At 43.1% G+C, this 18340-nt stretch overlaps 1 protein-coding gene across 5 annotated transcripts in view; it reads left to right on the forward strand.

The window, feature by feature from the left end:
• The first annotated feature begins 6856 nt into the window (after positions 1-6856).
• PPM1B (protein phosphatase, Mg2+/Mn2+ dependent 1B) overlaps positions 6857-18340 on the forward strand; it is a 61314-nt gene continuing 49830 nt past the window's right edge. For 2 of the 5 annotated variants that reach the window (XM_064414434.1, XM_064414442.1), the window contains exon 1: positions 6902-7053. The gene's annotated coding sequence lies outside the window, so the exon portion shown is untranslated. Of the gene's footprint in view, positions 7054-7456; positions 7613-18340 lie in introns of those variants that run through there. The other 3 variants (XM_064414436.1, XM_064414440.1, XM_064414435.1) reach the window with 3 other exon arrangements.

An 18340-nucleotide genomic window follows, 5' to 3' on the forward strand; every position in this document is an offset into this window, starting at 1 on the left:
CTCACATAGATCAGATTGCTTCTGCCTGATGTGTTGCCCCATTCCAGGCAGCTTCACTTACACATGAGAACAGAGTGTGCTACAAGACCCCGCTCTCACTGGGGTCCTCAAGCTGTTATTCTTCCTCAGCAATGGGGATAAAGAGAGATGACAGTGAATGGAAATGTGGGAAGGTATTTTTAAAGTGCCACTGATTTTATGTGGGAAGGTATTTTCAAAATGTCCGTGATTTTATGAAGCAACCTTTGCCACTGTCCCAGGTAATTACTTATCATAGTTACTGTAAGGAAAGGTAAAATATTAACAGTATTGATAATTAACAGTAATTAATTAATTGAATTAACAGTAATGATAATTCCAAATGAATTAGGAAATATCACAAAGATTAAATAGGAAGCTGTTAACTTGTCATTAGATTACTATTAGAGATTATGGTTAGGAAAGAAATGTAAATGGGCAGCAAAAAGTAGCCATGGAATTGCATTGACAGTAAGAGGTCTCAGTTAATATCTACATGTTTCAGTGATAATCTCTTCAGGCTTTTTTTTATTTTTACTGTCATGCTTACTTTTAAATTTTCATTAGAATGATCTCAGCTATAAAACTTTGTGTCTATGCAGCATTTGAAAGATGTTTGAAAATTGAGAGGATATTGTTACCAGAATTAATCTATTTTATGGAGCTTAAAAGCAAGCTTGTTAGGGAAGCTCGATTGACTTCTTCAATAACGTAAGCTTAAAAGACGATAAGAACATAAATATTTTACAGTTGATATGCTTAAGCTTTTGGACTATCTTAAAACATACTAAGCTCTCTTAAAATACTTCAGTCAAAGGTAGAAAAGATTAATCTAAAGTCTGGATAGTCAGTGAAGAACAAACTAGGGCAGTAGTAAAGATGAAGACACATTAGGGATGGTGGATGAAAGTAGTCACAGCAAAAGGTGGTATTCCAACACCAGAGCAAAATGTTTAGCAATATTTTAGACTGGAAGAGGAGACATGTCAGCAAGAAGTTAACAAAACTAACATTTCCAATCTGTGTCCTGTGCTACCTACAATACTGCACTGAGCAGCAGCTTCCCAGTGGCACAGAGGAAAACTGTGAACACGTGCTCACAAGTTACTGAGTTAGCCAGGCAAATTGTTCCTTATCAGCTAGGATGCTATGGCAGCCTGTCATAGCTGAAATGAACACGTTTTCCTTCGGCAGCTGGGTGAGCTGGGAGCACACACAGAGGCAGCTATTACAGCTTGTCTGTGGCGTAGTAACTTATTAAGCCATGCTAAGTCATGGCTTAATTACAAACTGGCTTGACAGCTTGTGGCTGTCTGTCCCTACCCAATTTAACAACATGAACAAAGATGAAATGAAGGCAACAGAAATAATCATGGCACAAGAACCCCTTCAGTTTGTTACATCTCAAAGCCAGCTCATGGCTGCTTGTGTGCATCTCCGAATAAGTACTTCCACACTGCCAATTAAGTGCCTGTGTGAAGGCACTTAACCTGTTGCCCAGCCACGCTTAAGACTGCATTTGTCATTCTAATGCTGAAGCTGAATGACATTTCATATCATGCTGTGATAAACTGCCATATTCTGTCCTTCTTTGTCATCTTTTTGAAGAGATGAACTCCCAGCAGCTAGCAAAATTTTCTTATACTAAGGTCTTGCTTTTATACTCTTCAAGTGAACTGCATTTCTATTTCTCCATCAGTTTAAATGTATGTGGTTTCCTAGTTTTCCTTACTGTTGGCACCCCTAAGCACTGGGTCATTTACAAATTTATCCCCCACCACTTTCTTGTATCAGTGTCATTAAAGAAAATATCTAATAGGTATAAGCCCAAAACTTATCCTGGGCCCTGGGGAAGTGTGGGGGGTTGTGATGGTAGGAAGAAAAGAGACCTTTACTCAGACACCTCATTTCTGATCATTAGATTTTGCTTTATCCTCTATGGATACTCCATCATCTCCATTAGTCTCTGGTACTGCTCTGCTAATTCCTGTCATCTTCTCCTTTATCTAGAAGTCAAATGATATTATCAAAGGAAGATCTTAGGTTAATCTGGTAAGGTGCACCTTTAGTAAACAAACATTACACTTTCTCAATTCCTGATATACGTACTTTAAAAAGCTTACTACCACACAAGTGATTTCATTTGACACGATTTTCTGACTTGTGGAATGGGCACTATTTGTTCTTTCTGCCCAGAAGCTGCAGACTGTGTTTTGCTTTCATCTTGTATATAATACTAGCAATTTCCTTTTCCTCCTAGCTATTAGCCATCCTGCCCTCCAACCCCATGTTCAAGATCACCATCTTTACTGAAAATTGAGGCAAAAATACACATTTAATTTTAGAATCAGATGTAGACTATTTCTAAACCCCACTTCTTCCTCAACCAAAAGCAACCTCACTTCCTTCTTACACTATTATGTCACGGTTTGATAACATCTTGCTGTTTTTTCAGATGCTGTTTGGTTTTTTTTTTCATAAATCAATCTGATTTTCCAGATAAATTCTCTATTAAATGAGAATTTGAAATCTCACTGGCTATTTCTTTGACCCAAGCAGTACCATCTCTTCAGCAATATGGACTTTTCTAACTACTGCCAAACTTTCCACCTGGAGTCTGGAATGATCTTAGGGCCCTCTTCTCTCAGTAAAATCTGCAACCATCTTTTCCAAAAATATATCAGAACTGAATTTTGAGTTGCTTTATTATTCATTTTTTATTTGTAAAGCATCACTTTTTTGACATGGAATATTATTACACACTTTTATTTTTACTTCTGTGTTTGCTCAACCATAAATTCCCTCTAATCCACATGTTCTGGTTAGGAGCTGAGTGTTCTTTTATCACAAGGAAGGTGTCCTAAATTGTTTCCTAAAATTCCTCCATGGTTTTTTCCCCCCCCAAAGTACTGGAAATAGTATATCCACTTTTCAATTATTTCATTTTGACACAGTAACATTACTTTTTTGCCTTTGTCTGAATATGTCCTTTTTTATTTGCTACCCATCCTACATTCTTTCTATTCCTCACTGCTGTATTAACATTCAATCTTCCTCTTGTTGAGCAAAACCAAGGCAAAATATTACATGAAACTTTCAAAATTTTCCCTGTTCATTTCTTAATGTGAGGATGACCTTATTATCTGTGGTGATTTCCTTCCTTTCTTCACAAATGGTGTAATCTAGAAGGGGCACACAGGCAAGTGGTGAAGAGCTAACTAACTACTGTTGTTTAGTGAATTAGTTTCCATGGGAAGTGTACTCAGCTGAAAAATGAAAGAGTTTGTTTGCTTTGCAGATAAAAAAGTAACCATGTACCATAAATATTGTCAGTGTCTGAGAATGCCTTGTTGTGAAACCAGAGCAGTCACCATTTGTCAAACTAGTATGAAGGCCAGTTAAAACACTAGATGTATACATGCTTCAGACAATCAGCTAACTTTTAAAAAACAGAGGTAAAAGGTGAGAAAATTACATGAAAACACTGTCAGATCAAGTTGTTTCCCAAAGGTATTGATTTTTGCCAGGACCTGATTTACAGTTCATTAATTTGAACATTAAACAAATGTAATTATTGAGATTTGTCAACAGCTACTGCTAAAAGGACAAATTTCCCACCAATAACAATAGAACATTCAAAAATGGGGATTTTAAAAACCCTGTAGAACTCACGTTCATTCCTCTTTAGTGTAATATCAAAGCTGTTTGCAAATTACCTTTATCCCATACTATTTATTTCCCATGTATTATCATTTCTGTAGCTCACAGTTATTTTCATCACCACTAAGAATAAAATGGGCATTGCAGGTATTAAAAAATGTCGACTCTTTCAGGCATGCACACATCACCGTTGATCCAACACACAAGTTATTCCCACAAATATCCTGCCTTGGTAATCTTTAACGAAGCTTAACTGGAGCCAGCCATGAAATGGCACAAAATCCCTGGATTAGCCATTAACTCCACATTGCCACATACAAACCATTATTTCACCTACTTATTACTCCACTGCCCGCCCCTGCTGCCTGTCACTGCTGCTTGCTTCTTGCCACACACTCCTCTTGAGCAACGCCAGTGTTGAGTTTTAGCCCACAGAAACCAGCCAGATATGCACATTTTCTACTGATTAGGAATGTGCTGTTTACACTGGGCTATGGACTCATGGGCACAGTTTTCAGTTAATCTCTAACATTTAAGCAGGTCATGTTTGAAAAGCAGTAGGGGATATCACTTATTACTTTAGAGAAAATGTAGGGTAATATTTATTGTTTTGGGAAGTCCATTCTTCCCAAAGAATTGTAAAGGTTGTACAGCTAGTGAGATGATATGGAAAGCAAGTATTTTACTTTTTCAAATTTGTTATAAAACCATATATGAAATTAGAGCTGCAGGTGAAAGGAAGGGGATCAGAACCCCTGTAAAACCTAGAAGCAAGGAGGAAGGCAGGGTAAGAAAGTTTGAATGACAACTAAAAGCCTAATTTGTGATTTCTTGCAGTATTTCTGTAGATTTTTGTTTTAGCTGTCACTGGGGGAAGAGTGGCTGCTACAGTAAATCAGAGGAAAGACTCAGTAGTAACTGAGTACACAATGTAAATACTGAGCAAAATTATCTAATGCTACCCAGGGTATCTCTCTGGCAGGTACCCAAGAAGCAAAGTAGAGGATGTAAACAGGGACCTGATAAAATTACAGCCCAGTTCCATACCTGCTGAAATCTATGCAGGATATACCATTACTTTAAAAAGTGTCAAGCTCTCAAAAAATTCCTGGTGAACCTCTTGAAATAAAAACAGTTTCAAAAATCCAAGAAATATCTAGGCTAAATAAATTTTGCATTAATCAACCCTAATATATAGCAATTTTTAGGCAGATTTGTCATTGCTTTAATAATACATTAATTATATTTAAATGACTATGAGATATAAGCCTGAGGAAAGAAAAAAAAAGAAAAAAAAAAGAAGAAAAAAGATCCCTAGCTATATAAAAGTATCTTGAGTCCCAGATCATGTGGACACTGCAAAGTTAACTAGGTTGATTGGCAGCTGGGTCTGGGCACTCAAATTAGCTTGTCTGTGAGCAAGTTTTCTATGACAGAAGGGGAACCGCAGTCTCAGCATTCTGGCTCTTTCTGAACTGGCTCACGAGTGCCTGTGCTGAGGCAATCTAGGTTTCATTCTCATTCAGCTCTATCAGCTGGTAGGGAGCTCTGGGAAGCAGCCCTGGCGCACAGGGGTGAACTGTCCCATTTCTCCGTGCGGAGTAGATGCATTTGAGCCCACAGAGAGCAAAGCATCGGCTCTTAGAGCGGCAGCTGCATCAGCCACACAAGCAAAAAAGCACCCTCAGAGCTCTGGGCAAGGATTTCTAACGTGAGTGGTGATGCCCATGGCCTTGGAGGTGAAAGCTGCACAGTGTTTTCTGCACTGTGGACATAACTCTGGAGGCCCTGGAAAAATAATCCCATCATGTGCCTATGTGGAAGACTGGGAGACAATTTCAACTCCAGATAGAAAAGCTCCCATCTTTTTGAGGGTCAGTTCCTTTTGAAAACACTCCAGAAAATGAATAGACGAATGAATAAAAATGCTTTACAAACAGTGTTTAGAGCCATGGTCTCAAGTCCTGCGTGTGATGCCGATGTACTCAGTGCATGGGGAGGAAACGCCTCCGTGTAAGGAAAGGGACAAGAGGCATCAGTGAGCTACAGTGTGGGAATTATTATGCCATTTCTACAGAGAGCACTCTAAAGTTTGGGTTCTGGGAATGTAAGGCAAGGATATCCCTTCCAGCTTTCCAGGAAGCCTATAGGGTATGGCTGCAGCAGCTGAACCGCCGTACAGAGCTGTAGGGACAGGAGTGGGTCCCTCTCCAGCGAGGTGAACCGCAGCTGGCTTCAGCCAGCCATTGACTGAGAAAGGTGGGAATAGCACGGGATTACGAGGGATCAGACAGATTTTCATGTTCTTTCCTAAATAAACAGTTTTGGTTCTGGGCAAGAAAGAAGGCGGAGGGCAGGCTGAACCCAGGGTGTCCATTACGGGCTCCCGCGGCGGGAGCAGCTGCCCCTTCCTGCGCTTCCCACCTGCGGGACTCGGGGCTAAGAGGGGATTTGGGGGTGACCTTATCACCTTCCACAAGCACCGAAAGGAGGTTGTGGGTGTCGGCCTCTTCTCCCAGGCAAGCAGTGGCAGGACGAAAGGAATTAGCCCCAAGCTTTGCCAGGGGAGGTTTAGGCTGGTTTCCTGGGCATCAGGAAGAGTTTCTTCACAGAAAGGGAGATTAGACATTGGAACGGATGGTGGAGTCACCATCCCTGGAGATGTTTAAGGAAACACTGGATGTGGCACTCGGTCTAGTTACATGGTGGTGATCGGTCAGGGGGTGGACTCGGTGAACTCAGGAGTCCTTTCCAACCTGATCGATTCTGTGACTCAGTGACTCTACTCTTCAGGCGGCCCTGGCGTCAGCAGGCTCGGTGGGCTACCACGGGCGACCCCGAGACGCCTCACTCGGGCACCCGAGCAGGGCCGCGGCCCCTGTGTCCCCTGAGCCCCGCGGGCAGATGGGACCGCAGAGGACCGGGACACCTCCAGCCTCGCTCTTTGGTGCAGCACCCCCCTCAGCCCCCTCAGCCCCCTCAGCCCCGGCTCCCGCCCCCCGGCCCTGCCAGGCGCTGCGGGTCCCGCCTGGGGCGCCAGGCCCCGCCCACCTTGGGCGGGACGCCCGCCCCCGCGCGCCCTGATTGGTTGGTGGTGATGTAATCGCGCGCACATACGGGTACTCCCCACTGCCCCCCGTGGGGCACGGGGGCGGTCGCGCGCCTTTCGCCCGCCCCGCGACCAATCGCCGTGCGGAGCGGCTCGGCGCGCGGGCCGGACCGCGCTCCGCTGCCCCGCCGGCCGCGCTTGATTGGCAGGAGCAGCGACCAATCAGAAAAAGGCACCCGCGGGTCGGTTCACGCCCACTTGGCGAAGCGGCGGCCGGGGCGAGAGAGGCTGCGGGAGTGGCGGCGCTGGGAGCCAATGGCCTGCAGGCAAACCGCGCCGCCGGGAGGGAGGGCATGTGGCGGCGGAAGGGAGGCTGGGAGGGGCGAGGGCGCTCGCTGACAGCCGCTTCCGTCAGTCCTGCCAGAGGCTGCGAGGCCGGAAAAAAAAAAGTGCGGAGAAAGACGGAGTCCGTGCGCTGTCGTCTTGACTGACGAGAGCCGCAGCCAATAGTTACCAAAGCAGGCGGGGGAGCCCCAATCAGAGAAAAGCTTTTGGGCGGGGCCTGCGTGTGAGCGGCGAACGCATCTAGCAATGACAGCGAGGAAGGGCTGCGCCGACGGGGCCGGCGGCCAATGGCCGGCGGGCTGGGGCGGGCGGGGTGAGCCTGGCCCCGCCCGGCTCTCCCGAGCGCGGTGACGCGGGCGGGGGGACGGCGGCTCCAACATGTCCGCGCTGCTGGCGGCGCTCCGAGTGCGCGACCGGGCGGCGGCGGCGGCCGGCGGCGGCCAGCGCGGGGCGGCGCGCACCTGAGCCCGAGCCAGCACCGCCCGCACCCGCGCCGGACCCCGCAGCGCCGCCGGGCGCCGGGGGACGCAGGGCACACAGGTAGCGAGAGCGGCCGGGGCAGAGCGGGGGAAGGGGCTGAGCGGGCGGGCCGGGGCCGGGGCCGCGGCGCCGGAGGAGGCAGCGAACACGGCGTCTGGCGGGTGCGGCTCCCGGGAGCGAGCGGGCGCCGCGAGGCCCGGCCGCCGCCTTCCTCCCGCCGCGGGAGACGAGAGGGCCGGGGCTGCGCTGACACGGCCCAGGCCCCGCACGGCCCGGGGCCGGGCAGCCGGCAGGCCCGGCCCGGCCTCGCCTGGGTGGCACCGGGCAAGGCGCCGGAGGTGTCCGGCGTGTGGGGCGGCTGCGGCCGGAGCCGGGCCCGCGCACGTGCATGGGCCGGGCCCAGGGGAGTGTCGGGCCGGGCCCGTGTCACCGACGGGCCGTGCGGCGGGCACGGCCCCGGGGCCGGCGGAGAAGCTGCCGTGAGCCCCGCGTGCTTGTGACGAGCTGGGAGTGAAAACACAGGCAGATGGGCAGTGCCTGGGAGCCTTTAGGCGAAAGGAGTTGAAGGCAGTTCTTACTCGTAGTTTGGAGCTTGCTGGCTCTGCGAACCCAGTGGATATACTTTTACTATAATTTACAATAATTCCTCTCTCGTAAAGAGGGAGTCATTCTGATGAGTTGAGTTGGAGGCAGCTAGAAAAATCTGTACCTGTTTTGTGTGCTGCGGTAGGTTGAGGGATGTGTTTATACCGTGGGGATGCAGGTGGTGGGTGAAACCACATGTGTTTGGGAGTAGTGGTACAGGAAGGCCTGTGAATTTAGGAGTAATAGGCAAACAGGCTTCTGTGTGTTGTGAGAAGTAAGGTGGTAAGTTGGCAGGCGTCTAAAGGCTATGGAGGAGGGAGGCTTTGGGTGGTAGGGAAGCCTGTGTACAAGTTACAGGCACAGTGGTAACAGGTTGCTACAAGGTTCTGGACTTGTTTTGTTTCGTGGCCACTGTGGTTAGACTTAATGTGCGAGACCTTCGTGTGTAATATGAGCTGGTATGTGGACAGCAAGTCATGAGTGTTCCTGCTGCTGTGCTTTGGTTTGTCTGCTGCTCACACTGGGAGCTGAGAGAGATGCCCGGCTGTCACCAGCTCGGTGAGCTCTCTGTCTGGTGTGTGGAGATGGGCTAGAGCAGAAAGCAACGTGGTCTGTGTCCTGCATACTTGAGAGGAACTGTGAGTTGATGTTTCACCTGTAATGAAATGGAAAGGCTGGATATTTGTTGTTTGGTTCATGGAATACAAATGGGAAAACATGTAGCAAATGCCCGGTGTTGGGATCATGATAGTACTTTTTGGAGAAAAGTCTGCGCATGTGCTGGGGAGCTGTAGAACTGTAGTTATATATGTTTTTGACAGGCATCAGGCACTCTCCATTTCTGTCTGTTAGATCATCAAAGCTGTCTTCTTGTAGGTCAATTTTCCAGGATGACTGTGGACTATGGGAAAGTGTGGGGGCTTGGGTGGATGTTTGGGTATGGTTGAAAACGGGGGGAAGGATGAATTTGTACACAGGGTGAAGATTATGTTAGGGTATGTATACATGTGTGTATCAGGGGAATGGTATTTGTGCAAAAGGGAAACTGGAGTTTTCGTATTGCTGAGTTAGTTAGTCTGTGTGTAGAGAGAGGAGGCAGGCGTTTTTGGCTGAGGCTGTGAAAAGTTGAAATGGTGTGGGGGAGGGATGATGAACTGGCTCCAGGGTCCTGTACAGGTTGGAGGCTGTAGGGATTCTGTGCTGCTTATAGTATGGAGAGAAGTATTTTATAATTATGACACCTGGTGAAAATGAAAAAAGTGAATAAAGATGATGAGGCCCTTTAGTACTGTTATGAATATTACTGGAGTAAAGAAGGTTACAGGACGATCAAGGGGTTTCTGGTAAAGTGCTTTTTTGTTTATTTTGTTCTGTTTGTTTCACTGGGTAAATTGACCATTAACTTTAAAGGTAAACTTTTGCTGAAACTAGCACTCGTCATGATGTTGACAGGTCAGCAGCTAACTAAAAGCACTTAATGTGGTGTAGACAAGCTCCCGTGTGTGTGTGTGGACTTGGACTCCAGTACATCCATTATATGTATTTATTACGTGCATTTTCTATATCTTAACACTTAACTGAGTTTTGCATATCCAGAGTATATGAAATCTTCTATACTGGACTTGTATTTGAGAGAGTGCATCAACACTTGAGGGTCAGAGATTTGTGAATGGATGATCCATTTAGAATGGAAAGCAGCTTGGATCAGTTGGAAATGAGGACTAATTACGTGTGTATCCCGTGTTCTGAAGTTTGGGATAGTATGTTCTGTTTATTTGCATAGGCCCTCATCTGTTGTTCTGCAGATATTTAGAGGAGGCTGTTACATAGGGCAGTGATTTAATTAAGGCACACAACATCAGGATGAGGGAAATGTAATTAATGTAGTATGGACAGGGCTGCATAGAGGGTGCTGAGAACCCATTTTTCTTTTATAGTGGTGGCCATGAGGTGATCAGTTAGTGATGTAAGGAACAAGAGAAAGAAATGAGAAGTCTTTTAGTTAATCCTGGATAATCCAGTTCTCCTCTTGTCTCTGGTGTGCATTGCTCTCAAACTTTTCTGATGATTATCACTTATGTGTGCTTCTGACTTAGTAAACTTGTCTCAAGAAATAAAAACCTATTGCAATTGAAATTCAAGTCTGTGAGATGTGTGCGTTGAACAATCATTTCACGTGCTCCCTGTCAAAAACTACTGCTCTCAGGGTTCCAGTGGAGAGTAGAGAGTATTTCTTACATTAATGTCTTGCTTCCATATTACAAAAGGGAAAGGCGCTAAAATCTGCTCTTACTAGTGGATGTAAAAGTCAGTGTTTATGAAGTATTTGTATTGCTCTTTGGAGCAGGGCTTATTTAGATTGCAGCAAGGGATGGGGATGTGCATAGAACAGTGTTCAGTGAGTATTGAGTGTCCTCCTTAAATGGAGCACACTGCAGCACACCTTGCTGAATGCTGTCACAGTGTTCAGTGGGGCAGGGGTGGGCTTGGCTTGTCAGTGTGGTTTCTGTTGCTTAGTTTGGTCTTGGGTTTTTTTTTTGTTTCTTTTGAAAAAAAAACCACTGAAAATTAAAATTGATCATTTGGTAGTGCCTTGCATCATCAGTTCAGTAGGAATGCTTAAATCTGCCATATAGGTTTACTGTTGCAGCTTAGGAAGTGGGAAGTGGCTGTTCTTTTCCAGTCAGCACTGGAAGATAGTGAGCTAACAACTGGTTTTTACAGGCATGGTCTCTTCCAAGTGAATGGGAAAGTCTTGATGAAAGAATCCCAGCTCCAGACTCCCTGTTTTGACTGTGGAGAGTGTTTACTGTGACAGGCCATGCATATCGTTGTGTCCATAGATGGGTTTTTTTCCCTAGTATTGATTCTTTCTGCCCACTACCTTAATCAAATATGCTCTATTTCGTTTGGGGTTTGTTTTTTTAGTTCTTGTCACTTGTCCACTGATCTCTCTGAATTCAGTGCTGCACTTCCCTGCCCTGTAAAAAAGAAGCATTCTTCAGATCTTGGGCCTTTTAGCAACTGAAGTGATTCAATCTGAGTATTGTTCTTCTTGGTAAATTGGAAGAGAGCAGTGGTAATTTCTTTGGAGAACAGTTGAAATCAAAGCTTTTGCTGTCTTGGTTCCTTCCCTATGTATTACTTTTTTAATTCTGTGCTTCAGTTTATGTGTGATGGTCTTCATGATTTGGCTTATAGCGGTACAGGGTGTGAATTGTAACTCCTTCTTTCTCACTGTCTGTTAGCAGTGTGAATGCAGCATAATTGTTTTATGCATCTTAGAGGAATCAGGTTTAACCTCAACCTCCAGTATATCAGATATACATAAAATGTTCAGGGAATTTAATGTCAAAATCTGGACCAGCAATTGCAGCTTCTTAATAAAAAACAAGTTACCCAAATAGAATGACCCCTGACTAGAGAAGCTGAGAAAGGAGAAATTGAAAGATGATCCCTGATGTAGGAACAAGGATGCAGAGTTTCCAGAAAGATTATCAATACTGCTTTTACTTAAAAGACAACTTTGCAAACTCCTTAGCTGTTTGGATAATGTGTTTCAGCTTTAGACAGATGTCTAGTGTGTCAAACTGCTTATAATTTCCTCAAGCTTTGTACAAATTTATATTTGTAGCATATGATAAAATCAGATAAAGATTTGGAAGAATTTATGAGTGTCACTCCAGAAGAAAACTGGTCTGAAAGTCTTCATGAGATGGTAATAAATTTCTGAGCTGGGGTATCTCATCTCTAGTTTCTAGAGATAAGCAGTTCAGCTCATCTCAGTTTCTTGAGACATCACTGGCATGTTGAAACATAAGGGTTGCCAGTGAGTGTAGGTTAAATTAGCCTTCTGGCTCTTGGAAAACCCTGTGTTGGGAGGGAAAGCACAGAGATGTTTTAATGTAGAGAATGATGACAGAAGGGAAAATTCAGTGTCTCAGCAGACAGTCAGGCCCGAGTATTTTTGTTCTGCTATGAAAATGTTATCCACAATTCTTTTTTTTACTTTGTGCACCATTAGTTTCTCATTAACACTACTTCAGTGTGTCATTTTATGATGTCACTATGTTACTATCTCCTGGCACAGATTCTCTTCATCTTTGATTGGAAATAACTTTATTCATTGAGTTTTCTTTCAAACAAATAGTACAACTAGGTGCTTAAGTCTGTTTTCACAAGAGTTAACATGAAACATCAGAAAAACATTGCTGAAGGATGTTTCAGTCTGGGCTTCTGGAGAATTTTAAATGGCTTTTTAGTGAGTATGGTAATGACATGTCAAGAACCACAAACTTCCAGTTAAATCACAAAGGAAAGTGTCATTAGTTCTTTCAGTTTTCATGGGATTAGTGTATTAGCAGAAAATGTCATCTTCAATAATCCTGCTTTTGTGTCTGCACCCCAGTATAGGAACTTGACCTTTACTGAATGTAGAGCAAACATATGTTAGCATATGAATTAATTGTTTTTATCAAGGATGTAATGAAGTAAGATGATAAGGATTTGTTGGGCAGAGGAGGTAGCATGTTATTCTAAGTTTTTCATGCTGTACTGCTTTGGTCTGTTCTCACCACCTTGCTGGTCCTGCTAAAGGATGATCATGATCTTCTATTTAAAATTTTATAGAAAAAGAAAAATTGGTAACAGGAGAGAGCATCTGAGTGATGGCACTATTTGTAAAGAGCTGATGTTTTGATTCAAATGGAGTAATGGATATTATGTTGGTCAGTTTATTCAAAAAGAATAAAAACCCTCTCTGTTCTGGGTGGCTTTGTTGGTAAAGGCGATATGCAAGTCATAAAAAGCATTATTGAGTACATGCTGCTCTTCCTTTCCTGTCACCACCTCCAATGGAACCATTGGTTGAGTTGTCTTTTCAATGTTACTTGAAAAGTTTTGTAAAACAGTAATTGCAGGTGATGTATGAAGTGTGTAGATCTTTGGTGGGCTATTTTTTATTTTCTTCAGAAAACTTTTTTAGAGTATCCCACTAGCTTTTTCCAACTCCTGACCTGTAAAGTGGTGGAAACAAAAGCGGATGAGTGGTGGTACACTGCTGCTATCATTACTCCAGGAAAAGGAGCACCCTCTGCAGGCCTCTTTTCTAGGACTTTTAAGGTGCATGTTGGCAGCTTAAGTCTGTGAGTTCACTTCCTGCTGCTTGAGGCTCTCATAAATGAATGGACAGTACCTGCCACATTGATTATATTTACCTTAGCAAGCAGTATGCTGCAGTTGAAGAAGGTTGTAGAGTGAAGCTGTAAGTTAGGTAGACTCAATGTCCCCAGTGTGTGTACTTCATGGGGTTTATTTCAGACTAATTGTAGTCTGGTTCTGTGGACTGAGTATGTTCTCAGCTTTCCTTCCCAGGGTTTTGATGTAGGTCAGTTTTGGAGATGTTCAGATCGTTTGCTCAGAAACTTCTGTGAGATGTGAACTAAAATACAGGAAGTGGGTGACAGATTTACTTCAAAAGCGTGCTCCTAATTCAAACCGACATGTCAGCACAGCTGTGCCTACTAAAAAGCACGTTAGAGCACTGCAGAGGGTGCTGAGCTATGCAGGGGGACTGGGTTCTACCCTCTGCTGCTTCCTAAGTGTTGCCAGGCCTGCAGAAATTGTTCTGCTGCTCTCTAAGGGTTGCTTCTTTATAGCGACTGGTAACTAAATATCTGTTCCCAAATTATTGTCCCTAATTTTGAAATTTTGCGTGAAAATGACTGGTGTTAAAACCACAGCAAATTCTGGAGAGTACTTCTTTCATGGTTTACTTCAGTTAATCAAGAATGAAACTATCTGTGTGAGCAGCAGGTTATGAAGCCTGACTTCCTGTGGCTTTGTGTCTTGTGGTTTGGTGTAGGGTACTGTGAGTTCTGTAAGTATTCTCATTTGTTTGGGGCACATTTGTTTGTCCTGTATGGCTTGATGGTTTTGGTAACACAGCTGAGCTTCTGCTGCACTTGTCCTCAAGGGGCCCTAGTTTGGATGTCTCTCCTTGATGTGACTGTTTATTTCCACAAAACTCATAGGACCTGATTATTTGTCAAATATTTACCCTTGTGTAAACTTCTGAGTTGTGCTTCAGTGAAACTGTGGGGACACAGACAATACACACTGTAGCTTGGCTTGCTGGGGTTTTATTTTATTTCCCACTAATGTTATTTCTTGTTTTACTTTTTGTGTGTGTGGTTGGTTCTATGTTGGTTTTTTTAAAATAATTACCACTATTTGAAGTTTCTTCCAAAAGAGTTAAAAGTATATTCCCCTCAACATTTCAGGGAACATATCTAGAAGTAGGAAATTGTGTTCTTCCTGGCAGCTTCTTAAGGGATACTGAAAATCTTTTCTTCATAAGTTCGATAAAATTCCTCAGAGTATTCAACATGCTTGTTAAACTGCATGCAAATAAATATCGACAGGTGTAGAGTTGCCGTTGTATATTGCAGCTGTATATATGGTACCACTTGCAGTAGTTTTGGGTCATGATTCTAGGAGAGAAGTGATGAGGGTTTTCACATTGCATAAGTCTCTGGAGTACAGCTAGACTGGATTTAGACAGTGGTGGATTAGCAGTTGGAGGGGGCAGGGCCTTGTGTTTGTGATTGCCCTTGTGACCTTGAAAAACTGCGGAAACTGTCATGTGCTTTGAAACTTTTCAGATGAGAAGTACTGTACTGAAACTGTGTGGTACTGTGAGCTGTTTTGAGTTCTGTCTTCAGTGTATAAAGCTGAAGAAATTGTTCCTTTTGCTTCTGTTGAAGTGGGTCTATACTCAAAGCACTGCCTTCAGAGAGTTATAAAGGTATGAAAGGTGAATGTAGCACAGATATTACTCAGGGTTTTTTCTGTGTCCTTTCTTCTTCTGCTCTCTTTACCTAGTAGAGTAGTAAAATATGTCCGTAGTGCTTGTTCTGGTTCCCAACAGGAAAATCTTATCCTAGTCAAAAAGTACTCTGTATACCAGCTTGTGCAGAAGACCTCTCTTCAGATATGGTACTAGTTGCAGGCACTGGTTTCTCGTGTCTGACACGAAGCTTGGTTCTCTGGAACATTTGATAAAAATTGCTTCTAGCTGGCTTTTTGCTGAAAGGGTACTCTTTTATTGAGTGTTCATGTTCAAAGGAAACATGAAGTTCTTTTTTTATTTCACCTGTTGTAGAACTTGAATTCAGACCTAGCAGAGGTAGTCCATTGACTCCCCCAGGTAGTGTTCAGTCCCTCAACTTGGAAAGTAAAGCAGCTCCATCTAGCTCAAGAGAGCCCCAGTGCACAGTACAGGGTTAAGGCTCACAAATGCTTCACTTTGGGTGTTGTCAGTAAGAACTGAGGTGACGCCTCTAAGGAGGTTATTAACAATGTCTAATTACAGGTGGGATTTATGCTCAATGAGTGTTATTCAGTAATTGTGGGACTACTGCCTATACGTGTATCAAATGGACTCCTCAGATGGGGTGTTTCTCCATTTGCTAGCTTGTCGTGTTTTCTGTGTCTTTATCACTTTTCCAGGAGACATATTACGGCAAGAGCTTTTTTTGTTTCACTTTTCCTTTTCTCTGAGATAATGTCTTTGCTGCTCTTTTCTTTGCTGATTGCTTATGCTGGTGGATGAATTTATTGGACTCATCCAAAGTCTAGGTTGTGTCTGATTATGTTACTCTGAGGAGTAGTTATCTAAACAAGTAGCAGGTTGTGCACAAGACTTCAAATAATAGATGTTTTATACATAAACAAGATGAAAACAATGTTGTGAAAACAATAGCTAGAGCTGGGGGGAAGAGGGGAGTGTGAAACCTGTTCTGTAAATCCTCCGTAAGTGCACTGCAATTCAAACTGCTGTTCAAAAGGTAACCTCCAGTTCGTAAGCATTCAGTCATTTAAAAAAATGCATTAATAATAGGAGTTATTTGCTTTGTGTGAGGTTTTCCATCCAGCCCTCTTTTAGATTCTGTGCATCTCTTGCAGAGTAAAGAAACTGGAAGCAGTTCAATGTGTCTGCCTCTTACAAGCAATTTGTGGGATCAGGGAAAAGACAAGCATACCAGTTTTGTGGATGATTACATTGGAAAGAGATGTTTCACAGTGTTTGCTAGAGAGAAAAAGCTGTGCAGTCTCCTCTGCAGTGAGGCCTTAAGAGCTCATCTGTTTTTCCATAAGGGGTAGAAGTGATAGTTTAGCATTTTGCTATGTTTTAAAATTGAAACAATAATTAGGCTTGTGATGTGGAAGGAAAGGATGGTTAGGACTCAGCTGTAGTGCCAACGGTGTTTCATATCCTGCTTTTATATCATAGTAAACAATAAATTTATTTTGCTTTTGTTTGGCCTTTGGTTTCTCTTATGCTGAACCATGTCTGTACTATTATGTTTTCTTATAGTATTTGAGTGTGAAAATAATGGAGGTTGAGGGTTGTTGAAGATCGATAACTAGTTTGTAACATTGAATCAAATTGGATGACATCTCAGTTGCTTAACTAGAACACACCAAATACAAGGAATTTTAGGCCAGAGAACTTCTCTAAAATATTTAATGAACTCAGGTATAGTAGCTGTTGTTAAATCAGCTTATTTCGTGATTTTGACTATTGTTACAGTATTATTTTAATTTAAAGAAAAAAAGGAATGCTGTCAACTTAGTATTACTATCTGACTTTTGGAGGGAGGGGGGTAAGTTTACAAACAGTGGAAACAGTTTCTCATGATTTTTAACTGAAGTGAAACATGAAGTGCTGTACTTCTGGAGTCAAAGGGGAGGAAATACAGTTACAGTATAGTTCAGGATTCTTGAAATTAGATTGTGTCCTTCTGTTGCTAATGGCAGGAAACAGCATTTAACATGGTTAGAAAAATGTCACTGTGGAAGGTACTCTGCAATTGTACATTATTAATTCATATTTGTAAAAAACAATTCCTTTAAAAATACTATCTATTCACAGATGTATTTAACATCCACACTATTTTCAGTCTGAAGTTTTCTGCATTTCTGCATACAGAGAATGAGTAAAGAGGGAATGTAGGGCTCAGTTACTGCTGTAATTAATCTTTTTTCGCTGTTCTGTTTTGTTCAGGCTTAGCAGATTCAGATGTGTTTTGTGTAAATAAAAACTTGGGGTAGCAATGTCATTAACTAAAGTAACTAAGTTTTTGGAAAGGTGTCTTAAGGTTTGTTGAGACTTGAAACCTGATTATGTTGTTGAGTTTGACAAAGAACAGGAAGCTAATGTGGAAAACTTGTTAATAGGTTTCTCCCTATTGTCCCTTCTTCCAAAGGTCTTGTTTGTTTGCATATTGAAGCACCGATTAAAACAAGCTCTTGCATACAAAGAGCATGTGACAGCTTAGATCTGTCAGGAGTTTTCAGATTGGTGCTTAAAGCCTTTTCCTAAAGTCAAGTAATGTTCTAGAACACTGTATTGGAAACTCCGTCATCCTTTTCTGCTATTTATTTTCTTTTTGGTAGTCGGCATCTTAAGCTACCACTAGTACAATAAGTGGTGAACCAGGTCTACCTGTGAGCAGCCTTTCTTCTGCACAGTTCATTTGTTGGAGTTGGTTTTTTCCAGTCAGTGCTTATCCTCTTCTTTCCTTGAGTTGAAATCTGATGGTGTTACTGCAAGGGAGAGACTGAAATAAGTGAGGACATGAAAAGTATTGTTCTTAGTATGGAACAAAACTGCAGTGCTTTCTGAAGAATTTACTGCATAAATTCACTGAAAACCTCAGCTAATCCAGAGAATACTTGAGTAGGCAGAGCACAGAATTCATCGAGAAGTATTCCTTCTTGCTTTCATCATGAGGATCTGGTTTTTGTTCATTTGTCTGTACCTCATTTTAAAGATTTTTATCAGCACATACACTGCAGTGCCTTTTATTACCAAGTTCTGCTGCCTGCCACTACCTCTGCTTGCCTTTCAGCAGTATCATGACTCTTTTTGATACTGGCATGAGTAAAACCCAACAAGTAAAAATTTACCACTGACATTGTTGGGTGAGATGGGGAGGAGCTATTAGTCTTCTTTCTCTGTCCTTATTTTTGTTTATGTTTGGTTTCTTTGGGCTCATTTTCTCCTGTTGAATCCACTCTTGAGAAGGATTGGGGGTAATGACGCAAGATTTAGTCTATCGTGCTTTTTCCTGAACTGTGCAAGTTATTGAGTTTATTCACCCTGAATTGTGTAAGAAGTTCTTCAGTTAGTGGAAAACT

The sequence above is a fragment of the Passer domesticus genome, chromosome 3 (genome assembly GCF_036417665.1).
Source record: "Passer domesticus isolate bPasDom1 chromosome 3, bPasDom1.hap1, whole genome shotgun sequence".
Lineage (NCBI taxonomy): Eukaryota > Metazoa > Chordata > Aves > Passeriformes > Passeridae > Passer > Passer domesticus.